Source organism: Elephas maximus, chromosome 1, assembly GCF_024166365.1.
Source record: "Elephas maximus indicus isolate mEleMax1 chromosome 1, mEleMax1 primary haplotype, whole genome shotgun sequence".
Classification (NCBI taxonomy): domain Eukaryota; kingdom Metazoa; phylum Chordata; class Mammalia; order Proboscidea; family Elephantidae; genus Elephas; species Elephas maximus.
Genome location: NC_064819.1, coordinates 182,981,656 through 182,995,512, shown reverse-complemented (window position 1 = coordinate 182,995,512; position 13,857 = coordinate 182,981,656). Strand labels below are relative to the sequence as shown.

General features: G+C 40.1%; 1 non-coding gene across 1 annotated transcript; it reads right to left on the bottom strand.

Moving 5' to 3' along the window:
• Positions 1-13,529: 13,529 nt before the first annotated feature.
• On the bottom strand, positions 13,530-13,635 carry LOC126058194 (U6 spliceosomal RNA). Its single transcript, XR_007513133.1, has one exon. It is a non-coding gene; the product is annotated as a U6 spliceosomal RNA (small nuclear RNA).
• Between the last annotated feature and the right edge of the window lie 222 nt (positions 13,636-13,857).

The following is a 13,857-nucleotide window of genomic DNA, read 5'->3' as shown; positions in this document are numbered from 1 at the left end:
ATATGGCCCACCAGGGTCAGCATCACCTGGGAACTTGAAAAAATACCCAAGACCAGATCTACTGAATTAGATTCTCTGATGGTGAAGACCAGGAATCTGTGTTTTAAGAAACTTTACCGGTGATTCTTACGCACAGTCAAGTTTGCAGACCGCTTACCTAGGATGCTTAGGGGGTATGCACTGTAGGCATTTTTTTTTTTTTTTTTATGAAGCTTCTCAGGTGAACCCACTCTGAGAACTATTGGTGTAGGAGATCTCTAAGAGTCTTTGCAGTTCTAAAATGGTATGTATTTTAATATAATGACAGCTTTTAAGCATCCACATAATGTACATCAGAAGGAGGCTGATATGATAGTTCTTTGTATTTGTAGCTTTATATATAGCACACGTTTGTTAGTCCTTTTTCATTTATCACTTGATCACATAATGCACTAAACAGGTATTTCAGAATTTCTGTTTTGATAGTACATATGCTGGATACATATCCTTCTTTCTTGAGTAAAAATCAAAGATTTATTTGATGGTTGGTGTCTTTCCACTAGTAAGTGGATATCCAAATATTGGAGGGTTTGAAAAAAAAAAATTTTTTTTTTTTTGGATAGTAGTTAGCTACTTATAAAGTACTTTGAAAGAGTCTTACAAATCTAAAAATCAGGGACAATTTTAAGAAAGAACCAAAAACAGAAAGGTTATTTTGTAAATCTCAAAAAGGACACGCAAGCTTCACTGGAGAATTCTACCAAACATTCAGAGAAGAGTTAACACCATTACTACTAAAGGTATTTCAGGGCGTAGAAAAGGATGGAATGCTCACAAACTCATTCTATGAAGCCACCATAACCCTGATACCAAAACTAGGTAAAAAGACATCATAAAAAAAGAAAATTACAGACCAGTATACCTCAAGAACTTAGACGCAAAAATCCTCAACAAAATTCTAGCCAATAGAATTCAACAACATATCAAAAAAATAATTCACCATGACCAAGTGGGATTCATACCAGCTATGCAGGGATGGTTCAAACATTAGAAACACAATATAATCCATCACATAAGTAAAATACAAGAACCACATGATCTTATCAATTGACGCAGAAAAGGCATTTGACAAAGTCCAACACCAATTTATGATAAAAACCCTCGGCAAAATAAGAATAGAAGGGAAATTCCTCAACGTAATAAAGGGCATTTTTACAAAGCCAACAGCCAACATCATCCTAAAAGGGATGGTTCCCTTGAGAACGGGAACCAGACAAGAATGCCCTTTATCACCACTCTTCTTCAACATTGTGCGGGAAGTCCTAGCCAGAGCTACTCGGCTAAGTAAAGAAATACAGGGCATCCAAATTGGCAAAGAAAAAGTAAAGGTAGCTCTGTTTGCAGATGACATGAACTTATACACAGGAAAACCTAAAGAATCCTCAAGAAAACTACTAAAACTAATAGAAGAATTTAGCAGGGTATCAGGATACAAGATAAACATAAATAAATCAGTTGGAATCCTCTACACCAACAAAGAGAATATCGAAGAGGAAATCACCAAATCAATACCATTTACAATACCCCTAAGAAGATAAAATACTTAGGAATAAATCTAACCAGAGACATAAAAGACCTATACAAAGAAAACTGGAAGACGCTACTACAAGAAACCAAAAAAGACCTATGTAAGTAGAAAAACATACCTTGCTTGTGGATAGGACAACTCAACATTGTAAAAATGTCTATTCTTCCCAAAGTGATCTACAGATACAATGCAATCTCGATCCAAATACCAGTGACATTTTTTAATGAGGTAGAGAAACAAATCACCAACTTCTTATGGAAGGGAAAGAGGCCCAGGATAAGTAAAGCATTACTGAAAAAGAACAAAGTGGGAGGCCTCACACTACCTGATTTTAGAAACTGTTATACTGCCACCATAGTCAAAACAGCCTGGTACTGGTACAACAATGGATACGTAGGCCAATGGAACAGAATTGAGAATCGAGACATAAATCCACCTACTTATGAGCAGCTGATATTTGACAAAGGCCCAAAGTCAGTTAAATGGGGAAAAGATAGTCTCTCCAACAAATGGTGCTGGAATAACTAGATATCCTTCTGCAAAAAAACTGAAACAAGACCCATACTTCATACCATGCACAAAAAACAACTAAAATTGGATCAAAGACCTAAATATAAAATCTAAAATGATAAAAACCATGGAAGAAAAAATAGAAACAGTGCTTGGAGCTCTAATACATGGCATAAACAGTAGAGAAAATATTACTAACATTATACAAACACCAGAAGAGAAATTAGAGAACTGGGAGCTCCTAAAAGTTAAACACCTATTCTCATCCAAAGACTTCACCAAAAGAGTAAAAAGATTACCTACAGATTGGGAAAAACTTTTTAGCTATGACATTTCCAATCAGTGTCTGATCTCTAAAATCTACATGATACTGCAAAAACTCAACAACAAAAAGACAAATAACCCACTTAAAAAATGGGCAAAGGACATGAACAGGCACTTTACCAAAGAAGACATTCAGGCTGCTAACAGATACATGAGGAAATGCGCATGATCATTAGCTATTAGAGAAATGCAAATCAAAGCTACAGTGAGATTCCATCTCACCCCAACAAGGCTAGCATTAACCCAAAAAACACAAAATAATACATGTTGGGGAGGTTGTGGAGAGACTGGAACACTTATACACTGCTGGTGGGAATGTAAAATGGTACAGTCACTTTGGAAATCAATTTGATGCTTCCTTAAATAGCTGGAAATAGAACTATCATACGACCCAGCAATTCCACTCCTTGGAATATACCCTAAAGAAATAAGAGCCTTCACACGAACAGATGTATGCATGCCCATGTTCATTGCAGCACTGTTTACAATAGCAGAAAGTTGGAAGCAACGAAGGTGCCATCAGTGGATGAATAAACCAAAGAAAACCAAACCCGCTGCTGTCGAGTTGATTCCAACTCGTAGCAACCCTATAGGGCAGAGTAGAACTGCCCCATAGAGTTTCCAAGGAGTGCCTGGCAGATTTGAACTGCTGACCTTTTGGTTAGCAGCTGTAGCACTTAACCACTACGCCACCAGGATTTCCAATGAATGAATAGATAAATAAATTATGGTATATTCACATAACGGAATACTACATGATGATTAAGAACAAAGATGATTCTGTGAAACACTCCATAACATGGAGGAATCTGGAAGGTATTATGCTGAGTGAAATTAGTCAATTGCAAAAGGACAAATATTGTATGAGACCACTATTAAAAGAACTCCAGGTAAAGTTTAAACACTAGAAGAAAATATTCTTTGATGCTTACGAGGGTGGGGAGGGATATTCACTAACTAGATAGTAGACAAAAAATTTTTTAGGCGAAAGGAAGGGCAACACATAACACAGGGATAGTCAGTACAACTGAACTAAACAAAAAGCAAAGAAATTTCCTAAATACAACCAAAAGCTTCAAAGGCCAGAGTAGCAGGGACAGGGATCTGGGGCCCATGGTTTCAGGGGACATCTAGGTCAGTTGGCATAACAAAATGTATTAAGAAAACAGTCTGCATTCCACTTCGGTGAGAGGCGTCTGGGCTCTTAAATGCTAGCAATCGGCCATCTAAGTTGCATAAATTGGTTTCAACCCCGTGGAGCAAAGGAGAATGAAGAACACCAAAGACACAAGGTAAATATGAGCCCAAGAGCCAGAAAGGGCCACATAAACCAGAGACTTCATCAGCCTGAGACCCGAAGAACTAGATGGTGCCTGGCTTCCATGGATCAGTGCCATGACAGGGAATACAACAGAGAATCCCTCATGGAGCAGGAGAACAGTGGGATGCAGATCTTAATTTCTCATAAAAAGACCAGGCTTAATGGTCTGACTGAGACTGGAGGGACCCTGATGGTCATAGTCTCTGGACCCTTTGATAGCCCAAGATTGGAACCATTCCAAAACCAACTCTACAGACAGGGATTGGCCTGGACTATAAGATAGACAATGATGCTGGTGAAGAGTGAACTTCGTGGCTCAAGTAGACACATGAGACTACGTGGGTGGCTCCTGTCTGGTGGTGAGATGAGAAGGAAGAGGGGGACAGGAGCTGGTTGAATGGACACGGTAAATACAGGGTGGAGAGGAGGAATGTGCTGTCTAATTAAGGGGAGAGCAGCTGGGAGAGCACGGTGGGGTGTGTATGGCTTTTTGTATGAGAGATTGACTTGATTTGTAAACTTTCACCTAAAGTACATAAATTAATTTTTTCTAAAAGTCATTCAACCATATAAATAAAGGAACTATGGGTATTTATTGATTTAAAGCTCATATTAAGAGTTCTATAATTTTAAGATCTCATTTGTCACCAGGATATAAATGGTCCTATGATAAATATTATAGATACCATTATCTCAAAATTTACAGTAATAATTATAGTCAAATAACATTAAAAATATGTCATATCACTACAGCTTTAATCAGTGAATTTTATCGTAATACTGTCAGCACAAAAGTTAGCACAAAAAAAAGTGTAAAACTCAACTCCTTCATATTTTTTTCTTTCTGCCATCAGGCACATGAGCCATTTTAAAACTTTAAATGAATCACAGAAGAACAGATAACTGATGAAGCAAAACTGGCAATCTTCATAATCCTGAGGTTTAATAAGAGTTATTAAAAATTGTATTTGAGCACTTGGTTTCATTGGAATTCTATCTGGTGAAGCCATAGTGGCAACTTTCTTAAAACATGTACAGGTAGTCCCTGACTTACGATGGGGTTCCGTTCCAACCACTACTCTGTTCTAAGCTGATTCTGATGTAAATTGAATAACTGATTTTTTTTTTAGTTTTCGTTACCGTTGCCTTTTATTATCAGTATCTTTGTAAAACCAATCTTTGCCTTTTCGGGTTGGAAATATAACACCTGAAAATGATAACATCAGCAAATTACATGCTGCAACACTGTATGTAGTACTGTGATTTTGTGTCATCTTGGCTCGGCCATGATTATTAGTGGTTTGGGAGTTATGATGTAGTTTGGCAATAGTATAATGGTGTAACGACTCCATGATGGGATCTGCTATGTGTAGATAATCAGTTGAAAGAGAGTTTCCTTGGGGATGTGGCCTGCATTCAGTTTAAAGGTAGACTTTCTGGCAAGGCTCATGGGCTTTTGCTCACTCTGGATCCTGCAGCTGGTTGCTGTTCATCTGATCACTGATCCCTGGGACTTGAGCTATCAGCTTACCTACCATCTTATGTGCTGATCTTGGGATTCATTGGTCTCTGCAGCTTGAGAGCCAGGAGAAGCCTCCAGGCTGACCCACAGACTTGAGACTTTGCAGCCTCTATAACTGGGTGAGCCTTTTCCTTGATATAAATCTCTCTCTATGTTTATTTATACACTTCACTTGTTTTGCTTTTCTAGAGAGCTGAGACTAATATATTTGGTACTTAGAGTGGTTCTAGAGAAACAAAATTGTAAGGATGACTTTCCTAAATTGGTTCTGTAATCTTGTCACACTTAAAGATGTTGATGACTCTGCTTCCAGTAGTAAAAAGCGAACTGCTTATCCATGGCATGAGGCGGCAATAGGAATATGCAGAATATCGCCATCAATAGATCAGGTATTAGTGAGAGACGAGACTCTGGGTGATCACATATTTGATACTTTTCTACAATTTTGTCACAATGAAAAGTATAAAGCTGATTGGTTGGTTCTACTTTCACTAAAAAAAGTGGTGAAAGAAAAAGATGAGCTCCGGACTTCAGATTCAAAGCTCAAGTGCCACATAAATGACCTCAAAGTTTTCACTTGTGCTGTGAATGAAAGCCTTATTTCTTGCAGTAACAGAGCTGATATTGCCAAAAACCAAACCCAGGTCTTATTGTAAAAGTGGCTGAATTAAAATACCAACTGAATTATCACCCTCAAGCTGTGTCTTAAGTTAAAATGAGGGCATTAATTGTGAAGAAAGGGGATCCTGAAACTGGGGATGGGGACATATGGGCAGATAATCAGGAATCTGGGGATACTGAGCCCCTAAATTCCAATAAATCGCTACTGCCAGCCCTCTCACTCCCATCTGAAGACATTGCTCCATCTTTATCTGTGAAGCCACCTTCCCCAGCAAAGCCATTAGCCCTTCCATCCCCATTTGATGATATTAACCCAGCTGTGTCTAAAGTGCCTTTGTCTGAGTCATTGCCTGAGGCATAGCCCGAGGCAAATACCTTACAAGACAATGCTGAATGTTCTCAAAACTACATCCCTGGCACCAATTTTGGTTTCTAAGCCTATAACTAGACTTAAGTCCCAGTGAGCCCCAAAAAGTGAAGTACAAATATGACCCAGGAAAAGATACACTACATTCCAAAAGAACTTCTTGACTTTTCTAATATGTACAAACAGAAACTTGGGGAATATGTGTGGAATGGCTATTAAGGGTGTCGGATAATGGTGCGAGAACATAAAGGTGGATAAGCCTGAGTTTATTGATATGGGTCCACTAAGCAGAGATTCTTCATTCAGTGTTTCAGCTTGAGAAGTTAGGAAAGGATCTCATAGTTTATTTGGTTGGGTTGCTGAAGCATGGATTATGCGGTGGCCTATACTAAATCAAGTTAAAGTGCCACACCTACCTTGGTATATTGTAAAAGAAGGTATCCAAAGGCTTAGGGAAATTGGCATGTTGAACTGGATTTATCAGGTCAGACCCATAGACCCACATATGGAGTGCCCAGAGGACACACTTTTTACCATAATGGCGAGGAACAAATTTGTGAAGTGAGCCCCAGCATCCTTGAAGACTGTTGTGATAGCTATTTTATGTAAGTCAGATTTGACAGCGGGAATTACCCTAACTGAATTAAGACACCTAACTATGGCGATACTGATTGGACCCTGTGGTAGTAGGGGCCAAGTGCTGGCACTCAATCAACAAAGACAAGGTGGGTGTGTTTACCGTAATAGACAGTGGAGTCAAAACAGTAATCAGAATAGTCAGGCTTGTATGGATTTATAGCTTTGGCTACTTAGTTATGGTACCCCTAGAAGTGAAACAGATAGGAAATCTACCAAATATTTCCTTGATCTGTGTAAGCAGAAGAATTCCAGGTCAAGTGAATAGCAGTCTAACTCAAATTGCAAGAACACAGGGTTGCAGCCCCTCAACCAATTCCCAGCAAGTTTACAGACCATTAACCCCTTGAATGAAGGGGCAGTTGGGTCCTCTTGAGGGAGGACTCCAAAACACTGCCAAAATATACCTGAAGGACGCAGGGGTGGTGATTCCCATCACATCCCCACTCAATTTGCCTACTTGGCCTATGCAAAAAAATAGATGGATGTTGGAGAATGACAGTGGATTGTTGAAAACTTAACCAGGTGGTGATTCCAGTTGAAGCTGCTATTCCAGGTGTGATTCCATTGCTTGAGCAAATTAATATATCTCCTTGTACCTGGTATACAGTTACTGATCTAGCTAATGCCTTTTTCGCCATACCTGTTTCAAAGAACCACCAGAAGCAATTTGTCTTCATTTAGCAAGGCCAGCAATGCACCTTCCATGTCCTACCTCAGAGTGATATCAATTTTCCAGCCCTATGTCATAATTTAGTCCACAGAGATCTTGATTGCATCTCCCTTCCACAAGACATCACACTGGTCCATTACATTTATGACATTATGTTAATTGGACCTAGTAAGGAAAAAGTGTCAATGACTCTGGATTTATTGGTAAAATATTTGCATAGTTATTGGTAAAATATTTGCATGCTAGATGGTGGGAAATTGACCTGACAAAAATTCAGGTGCCTTTCACTTCAGCGGAATTTCTGAGGGGCATGTTGAGATATTCCTTCTAAAGTGAAGGATAAGTTATTGCATCTGGCTCCCCCCACAACTAAAAAGGAAGCATAATGCCTAGTGGCCTCTTTAGATTTTGGGTGTACTACACCAGCCTATTTATCAAGTGACTCAAAAGAGTTGCTAGTTTTCAAAATGATACAACCATTTTGCAAAGAAATGGAGCTTCCTTAGAAAGCTAGATCCAGCCATCCCACTGCTAGGAATATATTGTAGAGAAATAAGAGCCATCACATGAATAGACATATGCATACCCATGTTCACTGTAGCATTGTTCACAATAGCAAAACGATGGAAACAGCCTGGATGCCCATCAACAAACTGCGGTGCATATGTGCAATGGAGTATTATGCAAGTATAAAGAACAATGATGAATCTGTGATGCATCTCATAACATGGGTGAATCTGGAGGGCATTATGCTGAGTGAAATTAGTCAATCACAAAAGGACAAATATCGTATGAGACCGTTACTGTAAAAACTCTTGAAAAGGTTTACACACAAAAAGAAAACATCTTTGATGGTTATGAGGGTACAAATAAAAAAAAAAATAGGGATGGAAAAACACTAAATAGACAACAGGCAAGTGGTAACTTTGGTGGAGGGTAAGACAGTACACAATACAGGGGAAGCTAGCACAACTTGTACAAGGCAAGCTCATGGAAGCTCCGTAGATACATCCAAACTCCCTGAGGGATCAAATTGCTGGGCTGAGGGCTGTGGGAACCATGGTCTCAGGGAACATCTAGCTCAATGGGCATAACATAGTTTATAAAGAAAATGTTCTACCTTGTACTTTGGTGAGTAGCATCTGCGGTCTTAAAGGCCTGTGAACAGCCATCTAGGATACTCTACTGGCCTCACCCCTTCAGGGGCAAGGAAGAATAAAGAAAACTAAATATACGAGGGACAGATTAGTCCAAAGGACTAATGGACCCCACCTACCATGGCCTCCACCAGACTGAGTTCAGTACAACTAGATCGTGCCTGGCTACCACCACTGACAGGGATCACAATAAAGGGTTCTGGACAAAGCTGGAGAAAAATGTAGAACAAAATTCTAACTCAAAAAGAAAGATGAGACTTGCTGGCCTGACAAAGACTGGAGAAACCCTGAAAGTATGGTGCCTGGACACCCTTTCAGCTTAGTCACCCCTGAGGTTCACCCTTCAGCCAAAGATTGAACAGGCCCACAAAACAAACGAGATTGAAGGGGCACACCAGCCTAGAGCAAGGACTAGAAGGCAGGAGGGAACAGGAAAGCTGGTAATAGGGAACCCAAGGTTGAGAAGGGAGAATGTTGACATGTCATGGGGTTGTTAACCAATGGCATAAAACAATATGTGTACTAATTGTTTAATGAGAAACTAGTTTGTTCTATAAACCTTCATATAAAGTAGAATTAAAAAAAAAAATTGCCCCTTTTCAGTGGGGCCCAAAACAAGCGAAGGCTCTGCAACGGGTTCAGGCTGCCGTGCAAACATCTCTGCCATTTGGGCCATATGATCTGGCTGATCCAACTGTGCCTGATGTGTCAGTGGCAGATAGAGATGCTGTTTGGAGTCTTTGGCAGGCTCCTATTGGTGAATCACAGTGCAGACCCTTATGATTTTGGAGTAAAGCCCTGTTATCCTCTACAGATAATTACTCTTCTTTTGAGAAACAGCTTTTTCACTTATTATTGGGCCTTAGAAGAGACTGAATGCCTAACTATGGGTCATCAAGTCACTATGCAGCCTGAGTGGCCCATCATGAACAGAGCTATAAAGTTGGATGTGCACAGCAGGACTCCATCATTAAATAGAAGTGGTATATACAAGACTGGGCCCAAGCAGGACCTGAAGGCATAAGTAAGTTGCATGAGGAAGAGGCCCAAATGCCCATGGTCTCCACTCCTGTCACGTTACCTTCCATCTCCCAGACTGCACCTGTGGCCTTATGGGGAGTTCCTTATGATCAGTTGATAGGAAGAGAAAACTTGTGGCTGGCTTATAGATGGTTTTACCCGATATGCAGGCACCACTCAAAAGTGGACAGAGGCAGCACTACAGCCACTTTCCAGGACCTCCTTGAAGGACAGTGGTGAAGGGAAATCCTCCCAATGGGAGAACTTCAAGCAGTACAACTGGTTGCTCACTTTGTTTGGAAGGAGAAATAGCCAGATGTGTGATTATATAATGATTGTATACTGGTTTGGCTGGATGATCAGGGACATGGAAGGAACGTGATTGGATAATTGGAGACAAGGAGGTATGGGGAAGAGGTATGTGGATAGTCCTCTCTGAACGAGCCAAAGAAGTGAAGATATTTGTGTCTCATGTGACGGCTAACTAAAGAGTGACCTCAGCAGAGAAGGATTTTAACAATCAAGCAGATAGGATGACAAGTTCTGTGGAAACTAGTCATCCTCTTTTCCTAGCCACTCCCATCATTGCCCAATGTGCTTATGAACAATGTGGCTATGGTGGCAGGATGGAGGATATGCATGGGCTCAGCAATATGGACTTCCACTCACCAAGGCCAGCTTGGCTACAGCCACTGCTGAGTGCCTAATCTGCCAGCAGAGAGACCTACCCTGAGTCCCCAATATGGCACAATTCTTTGAGGTGATTCAGCCAGCAATCTGGTGGCAGATTGATTACATTGGACTGCTTCCATCAGGGAAAAGGTAGCATTTCGTTCTTACTGGATAGACACACTGGAAATGAATTTACCTTCCGTGCACACAATGCTTCTGCCAAAACTACCATCTGTGGATTTACAGAATCCTTTATCCACCATAATGGTATCCCACACAACATCACCTTGGATCAAGGGAGTCACTTCGTAGTAAATGAAATGTGGCAGTGGGCCCATGCTCATGGAATTCACTTGTCTTGCCATGTTCCCCATGATCCTGAAGCAGCTGGCTTTATAGAACAATGGAATGGCCTTCTAAAGACACAATTATGGCCCCAGCTAGGTGGCAGTACCTTGCAGGGTTGGGACAATGCTCTCCAAGAGGCTGTATATGCTCTAAACCAGCATCAATATATGCTGCTGTTTCCCCCATAGCCAGGATTCATGGGTCCGGGAATTAAGGGGTGGAAATGGCAAAGGCACCACTCACCATTACCCCTAGAGATCCACCCACAAAAGGTTTCCTTCCTGCCCCTGCGATCCTATGCTCTGCAGGTCTAGAGGCCTTAGTTCCAAATGGAGGAATGCTCCCACCTGGAAACACATCACTGATTACACTGAACTGGAAGTTAAGAATGCCACCTGGACACTTTGGGTTCCTTATGCCTCCGGATCAACAGGCAAAGAAGGAAGTTACCATACTGGCTGGTGTGACTGATTCTGATTACCAAGAGGAAATCAGATTAGTATTATATAATGGAGGTAAAGAAAAGTGTGTCTGGTATGCAGGAGATACCTTAGGGTGTCTCTTAATACTGCCATGCCCTGTGATTAAAATCAATGGAAAACTACAGCATCCAATTGCAACAGGACTACTAATGGCCCAGACCCTTCAGGAGTGAAGATTCGAGTCACCCCATCAGACAAGGAACCACGACCAGCTAAATTGCTTGCTGAGGGCAAATGGAATTCAGAATGGGTGGTAGAAGAAGACAGTTCTAAATGCCAATTATGACTGCGTGACCAGTTGCAAAGGAGAGGACTGTAATTGTTATAAGCATTTCTTCCTTGTATGCGTGCATCAAATATTTCTGTTTTCTTCACTTATAAAATATAAGATGTAAACAGGGCTAGTATGTTTTTGGTTGTATGTGTGTTAGTTGTATCATGTCAGGTGCAAGTATAAATTTATAATTGTCTTTATAGATTATGTGTGATTTACGGAGATGTGTACAGGTGTCAAATTGACAAAGGGTGGACTGTGATCATTAAGGTTGTATGTCAACTTGTCTGGGTCATGATTCTCAGTGGTTTGGGAGTTATGATGTAATTTGGCAGTCCTATAATGATGTAATCCCCTCCATGATCAGATCTGCTGTGAGCAGCCAATTAGTTGACAGGGAGTTTCCTTGGGAGTGTGGCCTACATCCACCATAGGCAGACTTTCTGGCAAGGTTCGTGGGCTTTTGCTCTATCTAAATCCTGCAGCTGACTCCTGTTCATCTGATCTCTGGTTCCTGGGACTTGAGTTAGCAGCTTACCTGCTGTCTTGCTGTCTGATCTTGGGATTCGTTGGCCTCCACAGCCTGTGAGCCAAGAGAAGCCTCCAGTCTGACCCATAGACTTGGAACTTTCCAGCCTCTACAACCGTGTGAACCATTTCCTTAACATAAATCTGTTTCTCTATGCTTTCCTGGATTTACTTCTCTAGAGAACTCAACCTAGGACAAGTACATATTACTAACAACAAGATATACATTAAAAAAAAAAAAAAAAAACTAACTGGATAGAATTAAGTGAGGTTCATCACAACTAGAATACATCATAAGTAGGGGACTACTTGCACATCTTAAATATCCAAATTAATGGTCACAAAAGGAGGGCTTGGGGGATTTCACATAAATTAGTACACCAACTGAAAAATCTATGCTCTGTTGAAAATGAGATAATGGTGTCACCTTCATTTATAATAACTAACCTTCAAAATTTTCCCCCATATTTCACAAGGAAATATTGTCAGAGAAATTACAAATGAAATACTAGAATACATGTAAAGATGTGACTTTCTTTCCACATACAGACACAGAGTAATAGTCCTTATTAAGCTAGTTAATAAATAAAACATCATTTGGAGGGAATCATTTGAAAGTAATGCTGCCATATGAATTGTGCTTTTTACTGGATGCTAAGAGTGACAAAGACTTAGCAATTTAACCTAAGAAATCTTGCCACACAAGTCAAACTAAGAGGTCTTGCCACATAAATCAGTGGATATAATTTTACAAGTAAAGTGAGCTACATCAACATTTAGAAACACAGATGAGCCGAGATTAACATTTGCTTGAAGAAAAAAGGAAGTATTATAGAATCCTGATTTGTAATAATATTACAAAACTTCCAGTTGTAATAAAATGCAACTAAGAAGCTGGGAAAAATACACCACTCACTTTTAATAAGGAAGTTGCTGAAATACCATTCCAAACATAACATTATTGTTTTTCTTGTTGTTATTGTTTTTAAATAAGCATTATCAATTAGAACTATATTTGCCATCTTTACCAGAATGGACTACAGAATATGGTCATGTCTTTTTTTTTTTTTTTTTTTTTTTGAGGATAGGTGCTATACTCGCACATTGCTTTTGTTTTGCATTCAAAAATTTTATGCACAAATTGTTTTCTGACATTAGTTGCAATCCCTGCAATGTGTCAGCACTCTCACCCTTTCCCTTTCCACCCTGGGTTCTCAGTGTCCATTCATCCAGTTTTCCTGTCCTTTCCTGCCTTCTCGTCTTTGCTTTTGGGCAAGTGTTGCTCAGTTGGTCTCGTATACTTGATTGAACTAAGACGCACGTTCCTCACGTGTATTATTGCTTGTTTTACAGGCCTCTCTAACCTTGGGCTGAAAGGTAGACTTTGAGAGTGGCTTTAGTTTGAGTTGGGGGCCATAGTCTTGAGGGTGTCCATGTCTAGGGGCCATAGTCTTGAGGGTGTCCATGTCTCTGTGTGTGTGTGTTGCAATAAAATTTTATTTATTAAAAAAAAATGGAATGCTTCATGAATTTCGTGTCATCCTTGCACAGGGGCCACGCTAATCTTCTCTGTATTGTTCCAATTTTAGTATACGTGCTGCCCAAGCCAGCACCGTCCATGTCATTTCAAAGATAAATCAGAAAATGTAAGTTATTATTGGCTTTCATTTTAGTAGGTAATTTTGCTTTGAAGTTGAGATGACAAATGACAGCTCAATTACTCTAGACTGACAGTTAAAGAAACATCAGATTCTACATCCTTAGGAGATCGTGTCAGAATTGTACAGGAAATTCACCTTTCTTTTAATATCCACTCCTTTAGAAATTACACTCTG